Source organism: Carica papaya, chromosome 7, assembly GCF_054855325.1.
Source record: "Carica papaya isolate Zhongbai chromosome 7, ASM5485532v1, whole genome shotgun sequence".
Taxonomy (NCBI): Eukaryota; Viridiplantae; Streptophyta; class Magnoliopsida; order Brassicales; family Caricaceae; genus Carica; species Carica papaya.
Window position 1 is genome coordinate 12,686,805 of NC_142315.1, and position 15,696 is coordinate 12,702,500.

The following is a 15,696-nucleotide window of genomic DNA, read 5'->3' on the forward strand; positions in this document are numbered from 1 at the left end:
ATAGTCAATGCAAAACCTCCACCCATTTTGCACTTTGGTTGAAACTTTCACTCCTATTTGACTTTCGATCATTGTTATCCCGATTTTATTTGGTACCACCTGAACTGGGCTCACCCACTTGTTGTCTAAAATTGGTTAAATGACTCCAACATCCAATAATTTTAAAACTTTCTTTTTTACCATTTCCATCATAGGTGGATACAAATGCCTCTATCTTTGTCTGCTGGGTTTACTGTCCTCTTTTAGCAGGATTCTGTGTATGCAAGTGGAGGGCAAAATCCCTTTGATGTCAGCAATCGTCCACCTGACTGCCTCTTTTTGTTCACAAAAAATCTTGACCAATTTTTCTTCTTTGGTTTGGCTTAATTTATTGGAGGTTATCATTGGGAGAGTCTCTCTTTTGCCCAAAAAGACTTATTTTAGATATTGAGACAACGATTTTAGCTCTAATTACAAAATAGATGGTGGAAGTTTTTTGTGAGAAATGGGAAGATCAAGATGTGGGGTCTTACATTTTATCTGCTTAAATGATTCTAACTCGAACATGGTTTCCTGCATATATTGGTCAACGATATAGTCTTCCTCTAGGATCCCTAAGCTTTCGGCATTCAAAGTATTTCAAAATGCGATATTCACCTCATCACCATGGTTTAGATCGAAGTACTTTTAGTTCAAAGAGTCTATGACGTCTATGATGTATGTGCAAGATAAATCAATGGGGTACTTCATAGCATCATAGACATAAAATTTTACCATATCATTATTAAACCCCATGGTAAGAGTGTCATCCTGTACGTCTATTTTTGTTTTAGCAGTGCTGAAAAATAGCCTACTCAGTAGAAGATCAAATGAATTTGGGAATTTATCATCCTCCATATCTAGTACGTAGAAGTCAGCTGAAAAAATGAGTTTGTCTACTTGTACCAACACATATTCTAAGACTCTTTCAGGGTAGACAACGAATCTTTCCACTAGTTGGAGGATTACTCCAGCCTTTTTTAACTATTCATAATTTAGTTTGGAGTAGATGGACATGGGCATCACGTTTATGGAAGCTCCTAGATCGCACATGGCTTTTCTTAGGCCCAAGGTACCTATTTTGTATGAAATGATGAACATACCTTGATCCTTGCATTTGGGAAGTAATTTTTTTTTTGTTATAATGGCTAAAATGTTCTCCTCCACACTTATTCTTTCGTTGCAGGTCAGTTTTTTTTTTCTTAGTGCATAGTTCCTTCAAAAACTTGGCGTACCTGAGTATTTGTTTAATGGCCTCAAGTAGGAGAAAATTCACTTATGTCTGTGAGGGTAGTTTACTATGAGACTCTAGCTTGCTTATGGATGTTGCTAGTTGGCTTACTTAAGTTTCTAGATTTTGGATACTAGCTCTAGTTTCCTGCTGGAACTGTTGAGTTTCCTGTTGGAATTACTGAGTGTTAATAGCTAAGGATTTAACTATTTCTTCAAGGGACATACCTGGTTTCGAGGGTGCGACTTGTTGTTATGTTAGTGGCCTGGTTGGGTATTGCTAGTAGTGTTACTTCCATGACCCGTAGTTAAAATTCAGGTGGTTTCTCCATCTAGGTTATATATGTTCAAGAAATGGTCATATCTCCTTTGCGGCTAGTTTAAGAACCCACCTGCAACATTGACATGTTGTTGGTCATCTTTTTGAAGTATGGGGCACATGTCTGTCGAGCATTCTAAATGCATGCAGATCCTATAAACCATTGCCCACTAGGTATTCCCTATAGTCATAGCTATATTCTGCACCGAATGGATTAGTTCAGAAATTTCGGACTCAAGAGAAGAGATACTTACTTCATTCACCCTCTGTGGGGTGTCTCGTGTGATACTGAATTGTTGGGACGTAGCTACCACAATTGATATTAACTCCCTTGCTTCTTGTGGCGTCTTGTTCACGATAGCACCTTTGCTGGCCGTATTCAACATCTTTTTTTTTTAGAAGAGTAATCTCTCATAAAAATAATGTATGATAAATTGTTCTAATATGTCGTGTTGCGGACAACTTGCATATAGGTGATTAAACCTCTCCCAATAGTTGTGAAGACTCTCGGAATCTCTTTGTTGAATTCTACATATCTCTCTCCTTATACAGGCTGCTTGAGAGGCAGGAAAAAAAAAATGGTCCAAGAAGGATTTCAGCATCTCTGGCCAGGTCGTGATCGAACCAGGAGGTAGATAAAACAACCATTATTTTGCGGCTTTATATAAGGAGAATGGGAATACTCGTAGCTTGATTTATTTTTTAGATATCCCTTACAATTTCATACTTGAGTAGACCACATGGAATTCCTTCAGGTGCTTGTGTGGATTCTCATTTTTAGGACCTCTAAACTTGGGTAACAGATGGATTAAACCTGATTTCAACTCAAAAGGGACATTCAAATCTGGGCAATAATGCAGAGGGGCTATTGGTTGGTAGGTGGAGTTGTTAGCTCCCTCAATGTGCTTTCTCGTTCCATTCATTCAGTTTCAGTTGCAGTAGATGGGGTGTGATTTTGGCACGACTACCTTCTTTGTCTAATTTATTTTCTCAAGCTTTTGTCAGTATTCTCAATCTCAAGATCGTAAAGAAGTAGTTCTCCATGATCAGTCTTGGCCATAAAAAAAGAAAATAATTAGTTAATCTCAAGTTCCACGACAATGATACCAAAATTTAATGGGTGCCGAATCCACCAAAAATAGAAGTCCTATTCCAACAATAGTTTCAACTTGTAATAGCGGTGAATAGGGTCGAATCGACAGGGAGTTGAGGATTGATTCTCTTCCTTGATCGGTAGTTAGAAAGTGAACAAGGGGTTTTTTAGAAAATCCAATATGCAACAGAAAGAACACAACATACAAAACAATAATAGATTAAATAATTAAATGCAAACACTTGACAATGGGTTAGAAGATCAAATATAAGAGAGATTCCTGATTAACAAAAGAGCTAAATTCTAGTTATATAGTTGATCATGGATGCAAAGATTAGCTTTATTAAAATGCAGTAAACTAGTTATAGTTGTCAAAAATGTTCCGATAACTGGCTTTAGTTTAGAACCAGCCTAGTAATGTTCATCAGCAAATTCTTCGTCGATTAAACAATCTTGGGAACATTCTCAGGATTTAATCCGTCAATAACTTTGAGAGCTAGAAGGACATGATTCAGATTTTCGGATTCATCCACGTCAACTGGCCAACCTGATTATTTACCTCATCAGTGTAGCACTGATAGCCATTGGTTGCAGGAACCGCTCAAACAATTATGGATTTGAGCATCCCCAATAGCTGTATGCTGCTTAGTCAAGCGTTTGACGGGCCTTATTCAAACTATTTTAAAAGCAACAATATATATGCGTATAAAGTAAACAAATACTGAAATTCAAATAAAACTTAAATTTAAATTAATTCAATCTCACAACACAATACTGGAGTTTACTAAATTTGTTAACAGGAAATAAAAAATAAATCAGCCACTCATGGTGGACTCAATACAAAATAAATTTCTTGAATGTTGAAGAGAAGAAGAAGAAGAAGAAAAATGCAGAAATTGCAAGTGCTACTATCTGCGGCTGATAGTGCCTAAAAATGACATCATTATCACCTATTTTTAAGTTGTTAAACTTGATGTTATGCTATCTAATCCGAGCTATTTTCTATATTTTATTGTAGAACAAGAGATAAGGACAAAAAGAGGAAAAACAACATGAAAAGAAGAAGAGTTCGTGAAAAGAGTCATCAGCCCAAAAAACAAGCCTTGGGCAAGGCTTGGGTCTTACCCCAGAAAACTTAGCCTTAGGCAAGGCTAAGAGTCATGCACAATAGCAAATTTAAATGAAAACATACACTTTTTAAATATAAAAAAAGATATCATTGCAGCCAAGATCTATGATCGAAAATCAAGAGAAAAATATTTGGAAGGCTTGGGATAAACCAAAAATTAAGGAAAAGGTTCCTAATTAATAAAAGAAGAAAACCCTAGCTCTTTTTCTATAAAGAGGGCGACTGCCAAGCGGATCCATCATATCTCTTCTTCCTGATGCTGCACACAACAGCTTCTACTACTTCTACATTTTTTCTTCTTCATCTTTTTTCTTCTCTTTGCGATCCAAGAACCCTTTTGTATTGGAAAGCCCACCATGAGTGGCTAAATTACTTTATTTTCCTAGTTGATAGATCTACCAAACTCTAGCAATGTATTTGTGAGATGTAATTAATTAATTTGGGTTTTATTTCAGAGTTGGTATTTATTTACTTCTTGGACCTAAATATATTTGTTATTTTTGAATTTGTTTGAATAGGGCCCATTGAACATTGGAAATATAGCAAGTAGCTAGCCGAACCCCCTCAAATTCATAATTGTTTGAGTGGTTCCAGCATCTAGTGGCAATCAATTGGGCATTGAGGAAATATGTAATCTAGCTGGCCTATTCATGCGGATGAATCCAACAGCTTGAATCAAGTACTTCTACCTCTCAAGGCTGTTGACAAGTTAAATCCTGTGGAACTTCTTAAGATTGCTAGGAAGTGAAAAAACTAACTAACGAATGTTTCTTGGTTGGTTTAGGAATAAAGAGGGATTGGTTGCCAGAATGTTTCTGACAACTATAACTGATTTATTATAGTTTGGATGAAACGAATCCTTACATATATGATCAATTACAATATTGGAGTTAACTATTTCGTCAACTAAGAATTCTTCTTATAATTGTTTTAATTTATAATTTGCAGCCAAAAGTTTGTTTAATATTATTATACTCATTATTTATTTTATATTTTACATATTAGATTGTACAAAATCCCCCATTGTTTGCTTTTTATTCGTTGGTCAAAAAAGAAAATTAGTTTCTAATTTCCTGTGGACTTGACCCTTCTTACCACTACTAAAATATTATTTTATTGGTTAATTAGGAATTTATTTTTGGTGAATTCGACACCTATCAGCGACGTCGAAAAATAGAGAGATGCCCCTTTTCTACTTTTTCATTGCACGTTTTATAACCCAAAAGGAGTTAGGGTTTCCTATTTTCTCTGATTAGGATATTTCCTAATGAGTTTAGGGTTCTTTTTGGTTTTTAAAATAATTTTTTTCTTGATTTTTAGTTCTCAATCCCAGTTGGAACGAGATTTCCTTTAAAATTTAAAAAGTGCGCCTTTTCTGAGTTGGCTGTAATGCATGATGCAAGCCTTGGCCAATTGCTTGGTCAGATGTTGTTCTGGCTCCCTTCTTTCTATCTGGGTGTTAGTTGTGCCCAAGGGTTGATTGCACTCTTTAGTTACTGCTGGGATGTAAGCCTTAGTCGAGACTTACTTGACCGTGCATTGGGTTTTGTGAGTCTATTTGTTTGCCTTAGCCTTGCCTGAAGCTTGAATGTTAAGAAACGGAACCTGCTACTATCTACTAGAACCAAGCCTTGCCCGAGAATTTTTTATGGTCTAACAACTCGTCCACGAATTCTGCCTCTTTTTATGTTTTTTTCCTTATCCTGTCTTTACCTCCTTTTTTGCAACAAAATCTAGGAACATAGTTTAAACTAAGTGGCCATTGGTCCAATGAATAGATAAAAAACGAATAATGAAGATGTCATTCTTATGAACTATCATTATTTTTATGAGAGTGTTCTTGAAGGTAGGTTGCTTTTACCATCTTGTTGAGTAGGGGATTCTTGAATCGACTTATCGCGTAAATCGTGAAATCTTTTCAATTCTTTTTCACTTTTTAAGTTACCTTGATAGCATTCACTTTACTGACTGTGATTCAAGTAGGGAGAGTTTAATTTAGGGAATTAAATTTATACATGCTAAGTGTAGTGGGTCCATGATTAAGGTGTTTTTGATCTTGGAGTTCCTCGTGTCAACCTCCTACAAACTAGATACCATATTTAGATCATGTTTCACGTCTTCAACACACTCGAACTAAACCACTTTATTCGCAAAGCTATATGTGCAATACTCTTCAAGTCAAGGATCATCTTTTATTACTACTCCTACAACTTCATCAAGTACCTCCTACCCATTTTCTTAAATTTCCTCTTATAATTATTTTCATCATGTATGTCTTGATTTTCTTGCTGTCATCTCCTCTGGAAATGAGCTCAAAGATTTCTCTCAAGCTCCTAAAGATCCTAATTGGAAAGATGCCATAAATGATGAACTTGGTGCACTTGAATAAAATCAACCATGAAAATTGGAGCCATTACCCCTTTAAAAAAGCACCATTGCCAGTAAATAGGTTTATAAGATCAAGTATAATGATATGTTACCACTGAATGCTATAAAACATGTTTAGTTGCACGAGACTACACACAAGTTGAGAATCTTGATTTTCATGACACTTATGATCTTGTGGCCAAATTGGTCATTATTTGATGCTTTCTTATTGTTGCTATAGTTCATAACTTGGAGTTATATCAACTAGATTTGAACAATGCATTTTTGCATGGTGCCCTAAATGAATAAATATTATTTGGATAACCCCTTAGATATGATGATCTGAATGATCCAAGAGTATGTCGGTTTTAAACAAGCCCAACATAATTGGTATTCCAAGTTTTCTAATACTCTTATATATTATGGTTTCAAGAAATTTGAGGTGGACCTCTCTCTTTTCACCTTTCATCAAGGTGGTATCTTTCTTTCTATTCTAGTATATGTAGATGATCTCATTCTTGTTAACAACCATTCTCCTAGTTGTAAAAAATTCAAGCAATGTCTACACAATTGTTACCATATATTACACTTGGGTTCTTTAATATACTTTTGATATTCTTAAGTATTAAAGTTCCACGGTCTCCTTTTAGCGTTGCTTTATATCAATATAGTGCACTCTTGATATTCTTCAAGAATGTGGCATGTTTGGAGCTCGGTTATCTTCTTTTCATATATAACAACAACACCACTTATTAGCTACCTTAACATGTTTCCAATCATGGCCATTGCCATTGTCCTATTAGTCATTTACCTTATCTCACTGTCACTCTGCCTGACTTCATATATGTTATTCACATTCTTAGTTAGTTTATGTAAAATCTTATATAATTTCATTATACATAACTTTTCACATTCTTTGTTATCTTAATTCATCTCTAAGCCAACATATTATTTTTCCTCCCTCAATTCTCTCTCTTTGAGATTACTATGATTTAGCTCAAGTCAAACTCTGTTCCTACATGATGTGCTGTTTGCTTCAAAATTTTACCAGAATTTAATTTTTGTATTAGTTTTACTTAAACTTGGTTTACGTTTGAACTTTAGATTTAGTGGTGTAAGCTTGTATTTATCAACAAGCCATTATGGGCATGGTTATATTCTAGATGGTTTTTTTATCTTAGATGTTGGCTATAATTCTTATAATGTTAGTTTTTCCTTATTTACATCTTTTAAGAGTGGCAAAATCAATGTGAATGTTTGATATGCTAGACTTGGCCACATTGGTCAACAACGAATGAATAGATTATTCAAAGAGGGTTTATTAGAAAATATAGAAAAAAGTAGAATTATTTACTTATGAGCATTGCCTAGTTGGAAAAATAGCAAAAAAGCCCATTTGAAAAAGCCGTAAGAGCAAATACTTCATTGCAATTAATTCATTCTAACATATGTGGTCTAATGAATATGAGGGCAAGACATGATACTATTTATTTTATCACATTTATGGATGATTATACTCGATTCGGTTATGTCTATTTGATATCTCACAAATCTGAAACTTCTAGTTGTTTTCAAAAATATAAGAATGTAGTTAAGAATTAATTAGATAATAAAATAAAAGGTTTAAGAACCGATAGAGGAAGAGAATATTTATCTTATCAGTTCAAAGAATTTTGTGATGAAATGAGAATAGAATATCAGTTAACTATTCCAGCAACACCACAACATAATGGTGTTACAAAAAGAAAAAATAGAACCTTGCTTGAAATCGTAGATCTATGATGACACAAACTAATTTGCCAATTAATTTTTTGGGGTGATGTATTATTATCTGGCACACATATTCTTAACCGTGTACCCTCAAAATTAGTTACCACCACACCATATAAGTTATGAATTAAAAGAAAACTAAACCTAAGTTTTCTAAGACCTTAAGGTTGTGCCACCTATGTTCATGAATCTTCCTACAAATATGGTAAATTATGTCCAAGAGAGAAGAAGAGTATCTTTATAAGACATTCCGAACAATAAAAAAGATGTGTTTATAGGCACACAAGAAAATTATCATGTAACTAGATTTGAACACGAGATGTCACATTCTTAAAGAGTAATTTTCCTAAAAAGGGTGAGATAGGTCAATACTTATCTCTTTATGAAACTCAAGACTAAACTTTTTCCACCCCATAGATACAAATGGACCCTCTATATTTAAGTGGGAATGATATGAGATTAAATTAATCTATTTCAATTGAAGCCCAATCACAACCAATGGTGGACCCAAATATGGAAGCTGGTCCCAATGGGAGCAACTTAGAAGAATCTCAAATATGTCAAACAAATAGGAAAAGTGTTCATCGTTTCCATTTTGAGACTAAAGGGAGAATATTCTTATTTATTCTAGAAGATGAGAAAGAGCCAAAGAATGTAAATGAGTCCTCAAATGTCCTGTAAAGGAAAATTGATGAAAGCAATGGAAAAGGAAATTGAGTCCATGAAATCTAACCAATTTTAAGAATTAGTCGATTTACCTAAAGGACACAAAGCCATTGGGAATAAATGGGTTCTCAAAATTAAGTGAAAAATATTAGAGTTTTTCTGACATGTGAGCTTAATGTGGAACTTAGTATGCATATCAGACTATCAATTTAATGGGCTCATTTAAAAATGATTAAATACAATCAAACAATATTGGACCTTAATACATCGGGTTTAAGTATGAGCTTGTAATTTACAAATACTATTTTTATAATATTCTCGTTTTATGATGAACAAAATAGAAATTACAAAACTTTGTAGATATAAAAGACAGTTATGGTCCCCGAATCACACATGCGCCATTTTATTTTTCTGAAATCCCGTTACTAGAGAAAAATAGCTTTTGAGGTCGTGTGTTGATTCGGAAGTATCTACTGCATGATGCAATTGAATCTTCTATGATAGATCCATGTATGCTTCCATTTATTTTTTCTCATTAATTCGGTACGAGATTGCATGTTTAGATTTCTCAGATCTGTTTTGATTTAAAAAATTTTTCTAACAATTGGTATCAGAACTTTTTGTAATATTGAATTTTTGAGATTTAAGTTTTTTTTTTATTGATTTTGAATTTTGGATTCAGGATTCAGGATTAAAAATATAAATATGTATATATGTGTGTATATATATATATGAATATTAGAAATAGAAATATACATGGATTAAAAAGATATATGTAAATATATGTATTAGAAGTATATATGTATGTATATGCAGCAAAAGAAATATATATGTATATTAGAAATATATCTATACATATATGAAGAACAAAATAAAAGTAGCGGTGATCATGAAGAAAGCCCGGTTGTCACACGATCGTTTGGTAACCGAAATAGCTGCCGAATCTCGCACGTAATGGCTAATTTTTTCGGGCATTAAAGTAGCAGCCCAAACGCCTTTGGGCATGAGGAAGAAGAAGGAGAAAAAAAAAACATATTTTGGTTGGGCTTATTGGGTTTTTTGTTAAGTTTTAATTTGAAATTATATGGGCTCAGGTCCAAAAAAGAAAATAAAGAAAATAAGGAAGGGAAAAGAAAAGAGGCCCGCCTGTGCGTGGCCCACAGCCTAGATGGGTTTCGGGCTGGGCCAACCCAACCAGTACCAGACACACTTGACCCGACTTGAAGGTTACCGGTCAATGGTCAATGTTGACTTTAATTGGTCAACGGTCAACCCTTTGACAAAAACATAAGTTTTTAAAGATTTTTTTTGTCATTTCTATGGTTGATTTTCTTCTTAATTCGGTCTATATTTAGTTTTAATTTTAAATTTAAATATTGGTATATAAATATATATTGAAATAAATCGATTTACATAATATGTAACCAAAGTGACATCTCCTGTCTCCTATAGATAATTTATTTATTTTATAATGTAAATAATTATATGGGTATAATTTCTGTGAATGTTAATCGGCCCAAAGGAAAGTTATATTTAACATAATTGCATTCCTATTTGTAGTAATAAATACATGGCAGTTATTTAGTATAATGTGTGAACTTTAAATTGACTCAAATAAAGATTTATTATTTGATGTATTCTTAATGTCTGTATTTAATTGCTGTTATAGGGTACCATTTATAAGTTAATATTTTGTCAAAAGATAGAGTGTTAATAAAGTGTTCAGTATCTTGAGATGGGATACACCTTATTTAAAGTCATTATTAAAGTTTATGGTTTAATATTTTTATGTGAGTATTAATTAATTAAGGGCTTTTTTTTAATGTTCTTTATCCAGTTCACTATACTACTGGGAGTATAACTGGGAATGTGAATTCCATCTTAATGTTGAACGAGACAAACTTCAAGCAATAGGAAGAATAATGGTCGACTTGTGCTTGGAGTTATGGATTTGGATTGGGCTTTACGAGTTGATCATCCTGATCAGATTATTCCTAATAGTACCCCCGAGGAAAAAAAAGAGTTTAAAATAGAGGATCGGTCAAACCTATGAGTATATTGGTTATTGAATAAGTAATGCAGAGGTTTTTTGGGGCACTATATCTGATGAGATCATAATAGCTAGAGATTTCCCTTATTCTTTATAATAACGTTTTGCCAAAAGTGATAAGGCCGAGACATGCACACTCATGTCGACTCTTATTTTCATGAGGCATAAAGGAAATGAAAACATTAGAGAACACATAATGGAGATGTCACATGTATGTGCAAAGCTCAAAATACTTAGAGTGAAATTATTAGAAGAAGTACTTGTGTACTTTATTTTGATTTCTCTTCCAACACAGTTTAATTATTTCAACGTGACATACAACTGTCAGAAAGAATCCTAAAATCTGAATGAGCTCATTTCACACTGTGTTCAAGAGGAGGAAATGCTCGAGTATGAGAGAACAAAGAGTGCTCATTTGGCAGTAATCTCAAAAGATAAGACGAACAATAAAAAAACATATAAATCTATTGTGGTTCCAATACAACAGAAGAAGCAACAGAAAGTTCAGACCGAAAATGTTTGCTTCTTTTATAAAACTCCGGGACACCAGAAAAAGCAATGCACTAATTATCATACATGGCGCACAAAGAAAGATATGCTTCTTAATTTTGTTTATTCTGAAGTTAATTTAATATTTGTACCTACACACACCTAGTGGATAGATTCTGGTGTCACAATTCACATCAGTGTGTCTATGCAGGTTGCCTCCATTGTCACAAGCCAAGTGATGGTGTCAGATTCATTTATGTGGACGATGCAAACCAGTCGAGATGGAAGTAATTGGCAAATTTAGATTGTTATTAAGGACTAAATTTTATTTGAATTTAGAAGAGACTTTTATTGTATCGTCGTTTAGACAGAATGTGATTTCTGTTTCTCTATTGGACAAATTTGGTTATTCATGTTCATTTAGGAATAAAAATTTTAGTTTTTTTCTTAATTCAAAAATGGTTTATTCTGGTTTTTTAATAACGCACGATAATCTTTATTTGTTTGATACAATTACTTATTATAATGAATCCTTACATGTTGGTACAAGAGGTATAAAGAGAAAATTAACCAAAAAAAATTCTGATTCATTATGGCACAAGAGATTAGGTCACATCTCCAAAGGAGAATTGAGACACTTGTATTAGATGGAATTCTAGATCCCCTTAATTTTATAGATTTTGACAGATGTGTCCATTATATCAAGCGGACATAAACAAACATTAAGAGATTTGGTGTCAGCGAGCTATGGACGTATTAAACTCATTCACATAGATATTTGTGGATCGTTTTCTAAGGCTTCTTAGAGTGGTCAACAATACTTTATAACGTTGATAGATGATTATTCCATATATGACTACCTATATCTCATTCATGAGAAGTCCCAATCCCTGGATGTATTCAAGAGTTTTAAAGCAGAAGTTAAGAACCAACTTAACAAAAGGATTAAGGCTATTAGATCTGACCATGGTGGTGAATACTATGGTAGATCTGAGGGATCAGGTGAACAACGTCCAAAGCTGTTTGCTTGATTCCTAGAAAAATATGGTATTGTCTCACAGTACACCATGCCAAGTTCTTATATCGTGAATGGTGTTGTTGAAAGGCGAAACATAACACTCAAGGATATGATGAAGAGTATGACTAGTCATTCTATCTTACCTGAATCACTATAGGGAAAAACATTAAAGACCACAATATATTTATTTAATAGAGTTCCAACTAAAGTAACTACAAAGACCCCTTATGAGATTTCGATGGATAAGAAGACTAGTTTGAGACATTTGCACATTTAGAGATGTCCAGTTGAGGTCAGGTCTTATAGAACATAAGAAAAGAAATTGGTCTCTATAACTATTAGTTGTTATTTTGTGGGTTATTCTGAAAGATGCAAGGGTTGCAAGTTTTATGATCCTGCTGCTAAGATAATTTTTGAGACTGAAAATATCCAGTTCTTTAAGGATATTGAGTTTGCGCGAGGGGGGGGGGGGAATTCAAGAACTTGTCTTTAAAGATAAATGAGTCAATATTTCTATTCCCTTAGTTACTCTTGACAATGATCGGGATCAGATTTTTATACCTAGCATTATTCAAGAAGCAAATCCAGATGAAGACAATGTCATAGTATCTCCTATTTCTATTCAGAAAACTGTTCCTAAAGCACAAACTTCACACTCTCAAGAACTTATGCTATTAAAGAGATCCACTAAAAAGAGGAGAAGTGCAATTCCAGATGATTGCATTGTATTTCTTCAGGAACATGAGTTTGATATTGGTACGGTAAAAGATGATCCTATCAACTTCTATCAAGTCATGAAAAGTTCTAACTCTCAAAAGTGGATTGATGCCATGAATTAAGAGATAGAGTCCATGAATGACAATGACGTTTGAGATCTTTTCCCATTGCCTAATGATGCGAAACCCATTGGTTGTAAATGGATATTTAAAACCAATAGGACTTAGAAAGGTAATATGGAGAGGTACAAGCCCCGTCTTGTCGCTAAGGGCTTTACACAGAAAGAAGACATCGATTATAAATAGATTTTCTCTCTAGTTTCATTGAAAGACTCTTTTAGGACTATAATAGCTTTAGTGGCACATTTTGATCGTTAGTTATATCAAATGGATATTAAGATGACGTTTCTTAATGGTGACATTGATGAGACAATTTATATTTTACAACCAGAAAATTTTATATTCTGAGATGCACATCAAATGGTTTGCAAACTGAAGAAATATATTTATGCACTTAAGCAGGCTTCCCGTCAATGGTATCACAAATTTTATCAAGTCGTCATCTCATTTGGTTTTGAGATGAATTTAGTGGAAGATTCTGTATACCAAAAGTTCAGTGGTAGTAAATGTATTTTTCTAGTTTTAGTGTCAATGACATACTATTTGCTAGTAGTGATATAGACTTATTGCACGAAATCAAGAGACTTTTGACAAAGAATTTTAAAATGAAAACCTTGGGGATGCCTATTTTGTATTAGAGATTCAGATACACCGGAATTGTTCTTGGGGTATTCTTGAATTATCACAAAATAATTATATCAAAAATATTCTCAAAAGATTTAACATGTAGAATTGTAAACCAAGTGACTCCCTTAGGTCTAAAGGAGACAAGTTTACTCTAAGTCAGTACCTTAAGAATGACCTAGAGACTACAGAGATGTAAAAGATTCCATAGGGAGTCTTATATATTCACAGGTTTATACATGTTCGGACATTGTGTACATTGTTGGGATGTTAGGTAGATATATAAGCAATCCAGGTATGGATCATTGGAAAACAGCCAAACTTGTCATGCGGTAGAACAAAAAATTATATGCTCACATACAAGAGATCAGTCAGTTGGAGATTATTAGTTATTCTAATTTTGATTTCGCCGGATGTTAAGACAGCAGAAAATCTACATTAAGCTATATCTATTTTCTAGTAGTCTCTTCTACTATGCCAGTAGAGTTTGTAGCTTATTATGAGGCATCTAATCATGGAATATGGCTGCAAATATTTGTCACTAGGCTGCATATTGTTGATGGTATAAAAAGACCATTAAAGTTATTTTGTGATAATAAATCTGTAGTTATGTATTCCAACAATAGGAGTTTGACAAAGTCAAAACATATAGATATCAAGTTCTTCGTTGTTCAACAAAAAGTTTAGAGTAAACAGATATTGATAGAGCATATTGAAAGAAACTCTATGATTACGGATCTGCTCACTAAAGGATTACTACCCAAGGTCTTTCATGAGTACACTACTCATATAAGTGTTGTTTCCTTAGATGATGTATTAGGTTCAATGAGAGTCTTGTACTATAGTTGTATTTATTTTGTAAGACATGTCATAAACTTTGTACTTTGATTTTGGTTTATGGTTATATGGTTTCTTTCAATTATTATGTTTTGGTTTTTTGGGTTACATATTATCTATAAGTTTTTTTGTAGGTGATTTCACTAAGGTTAAGGCATAAACAGTTGAAAATAGGCATGCTTAGATACATAGCATGTAATTTTCATGTCTCACATCCATGCTTGATCAATATTATTTAGTTATACTGATATACGTAACCATTGATGGATTTAACTATGTTAGTTATAACAAAGGCCGCTTTGATCCTATGTTGTTATGATAGATGGACGAGATTATTTGGTGATGCATTCAGGTATTAATAGCATAGTTCTGAGTACTCCTACGGTTATTTAACACATAGTTATGGTATCACATAAAGCTCAACTGTGAGATTGTTGAATTTTTTCCGACATGTGAGCTTAATATAGGTCTCGGTATGCGTATCAGGTTGTCAATTTAATGAACCCGTTTAAAAGTGATCAAATACGATTAAACAGTATTGGGCCTTAATATATCGAGGTTAAGTATGGGCTTGTAATGTGCAGATACTATTTTTATAATATTCTCATTTTATGATGGGCGAAATAGAAATTGTAAAAGTTTGTAGATATAAAAGGCGATTATGGTCCCCGAATCACACGTGTGCCGTTTTATTTTTTTAAAATTTTCACACTAGAGAAAAACACCTTTTTAGGTCGTATATTGATTTGAAAGTATCTATTGCAGAATATGAATCTTCCATGATCGATCTAGGTACGCTTTCATTTATCTTTTCTCATTGATTTGGTACAAGATTGCATGTTTAGATTTATCAGGTCTAATTTAATTTGAAAAATTGTCTAACAAAAAATTGATAGTAGTATTGAAAAATATAAAGCTCGCCTAGTCACGAAAGGGTATACACAATAAAAAAGAATAGATTATGAAGAAACCTTTCACCTGTTGTTAGATTTACCTCAATCTGACTAATTCTAGCTATAGTAGCATACATGGATCTTGAGTTACATCAAATTGATGTAACAACTACTTTTCTCAATGGAGAATTAGAAGAAGATATCTATATGGAACAACCAGTAAGTTTCATTAAAAATTGCTAAGAACATAAAACGTGTCAACTTTTAAAGTCAATATATGGTCTTAGGCAGTCTTCAAGACAATGGCATATTCGATTTCATAATGCGATAATGTCGCATAACTTTAATATTATTGAA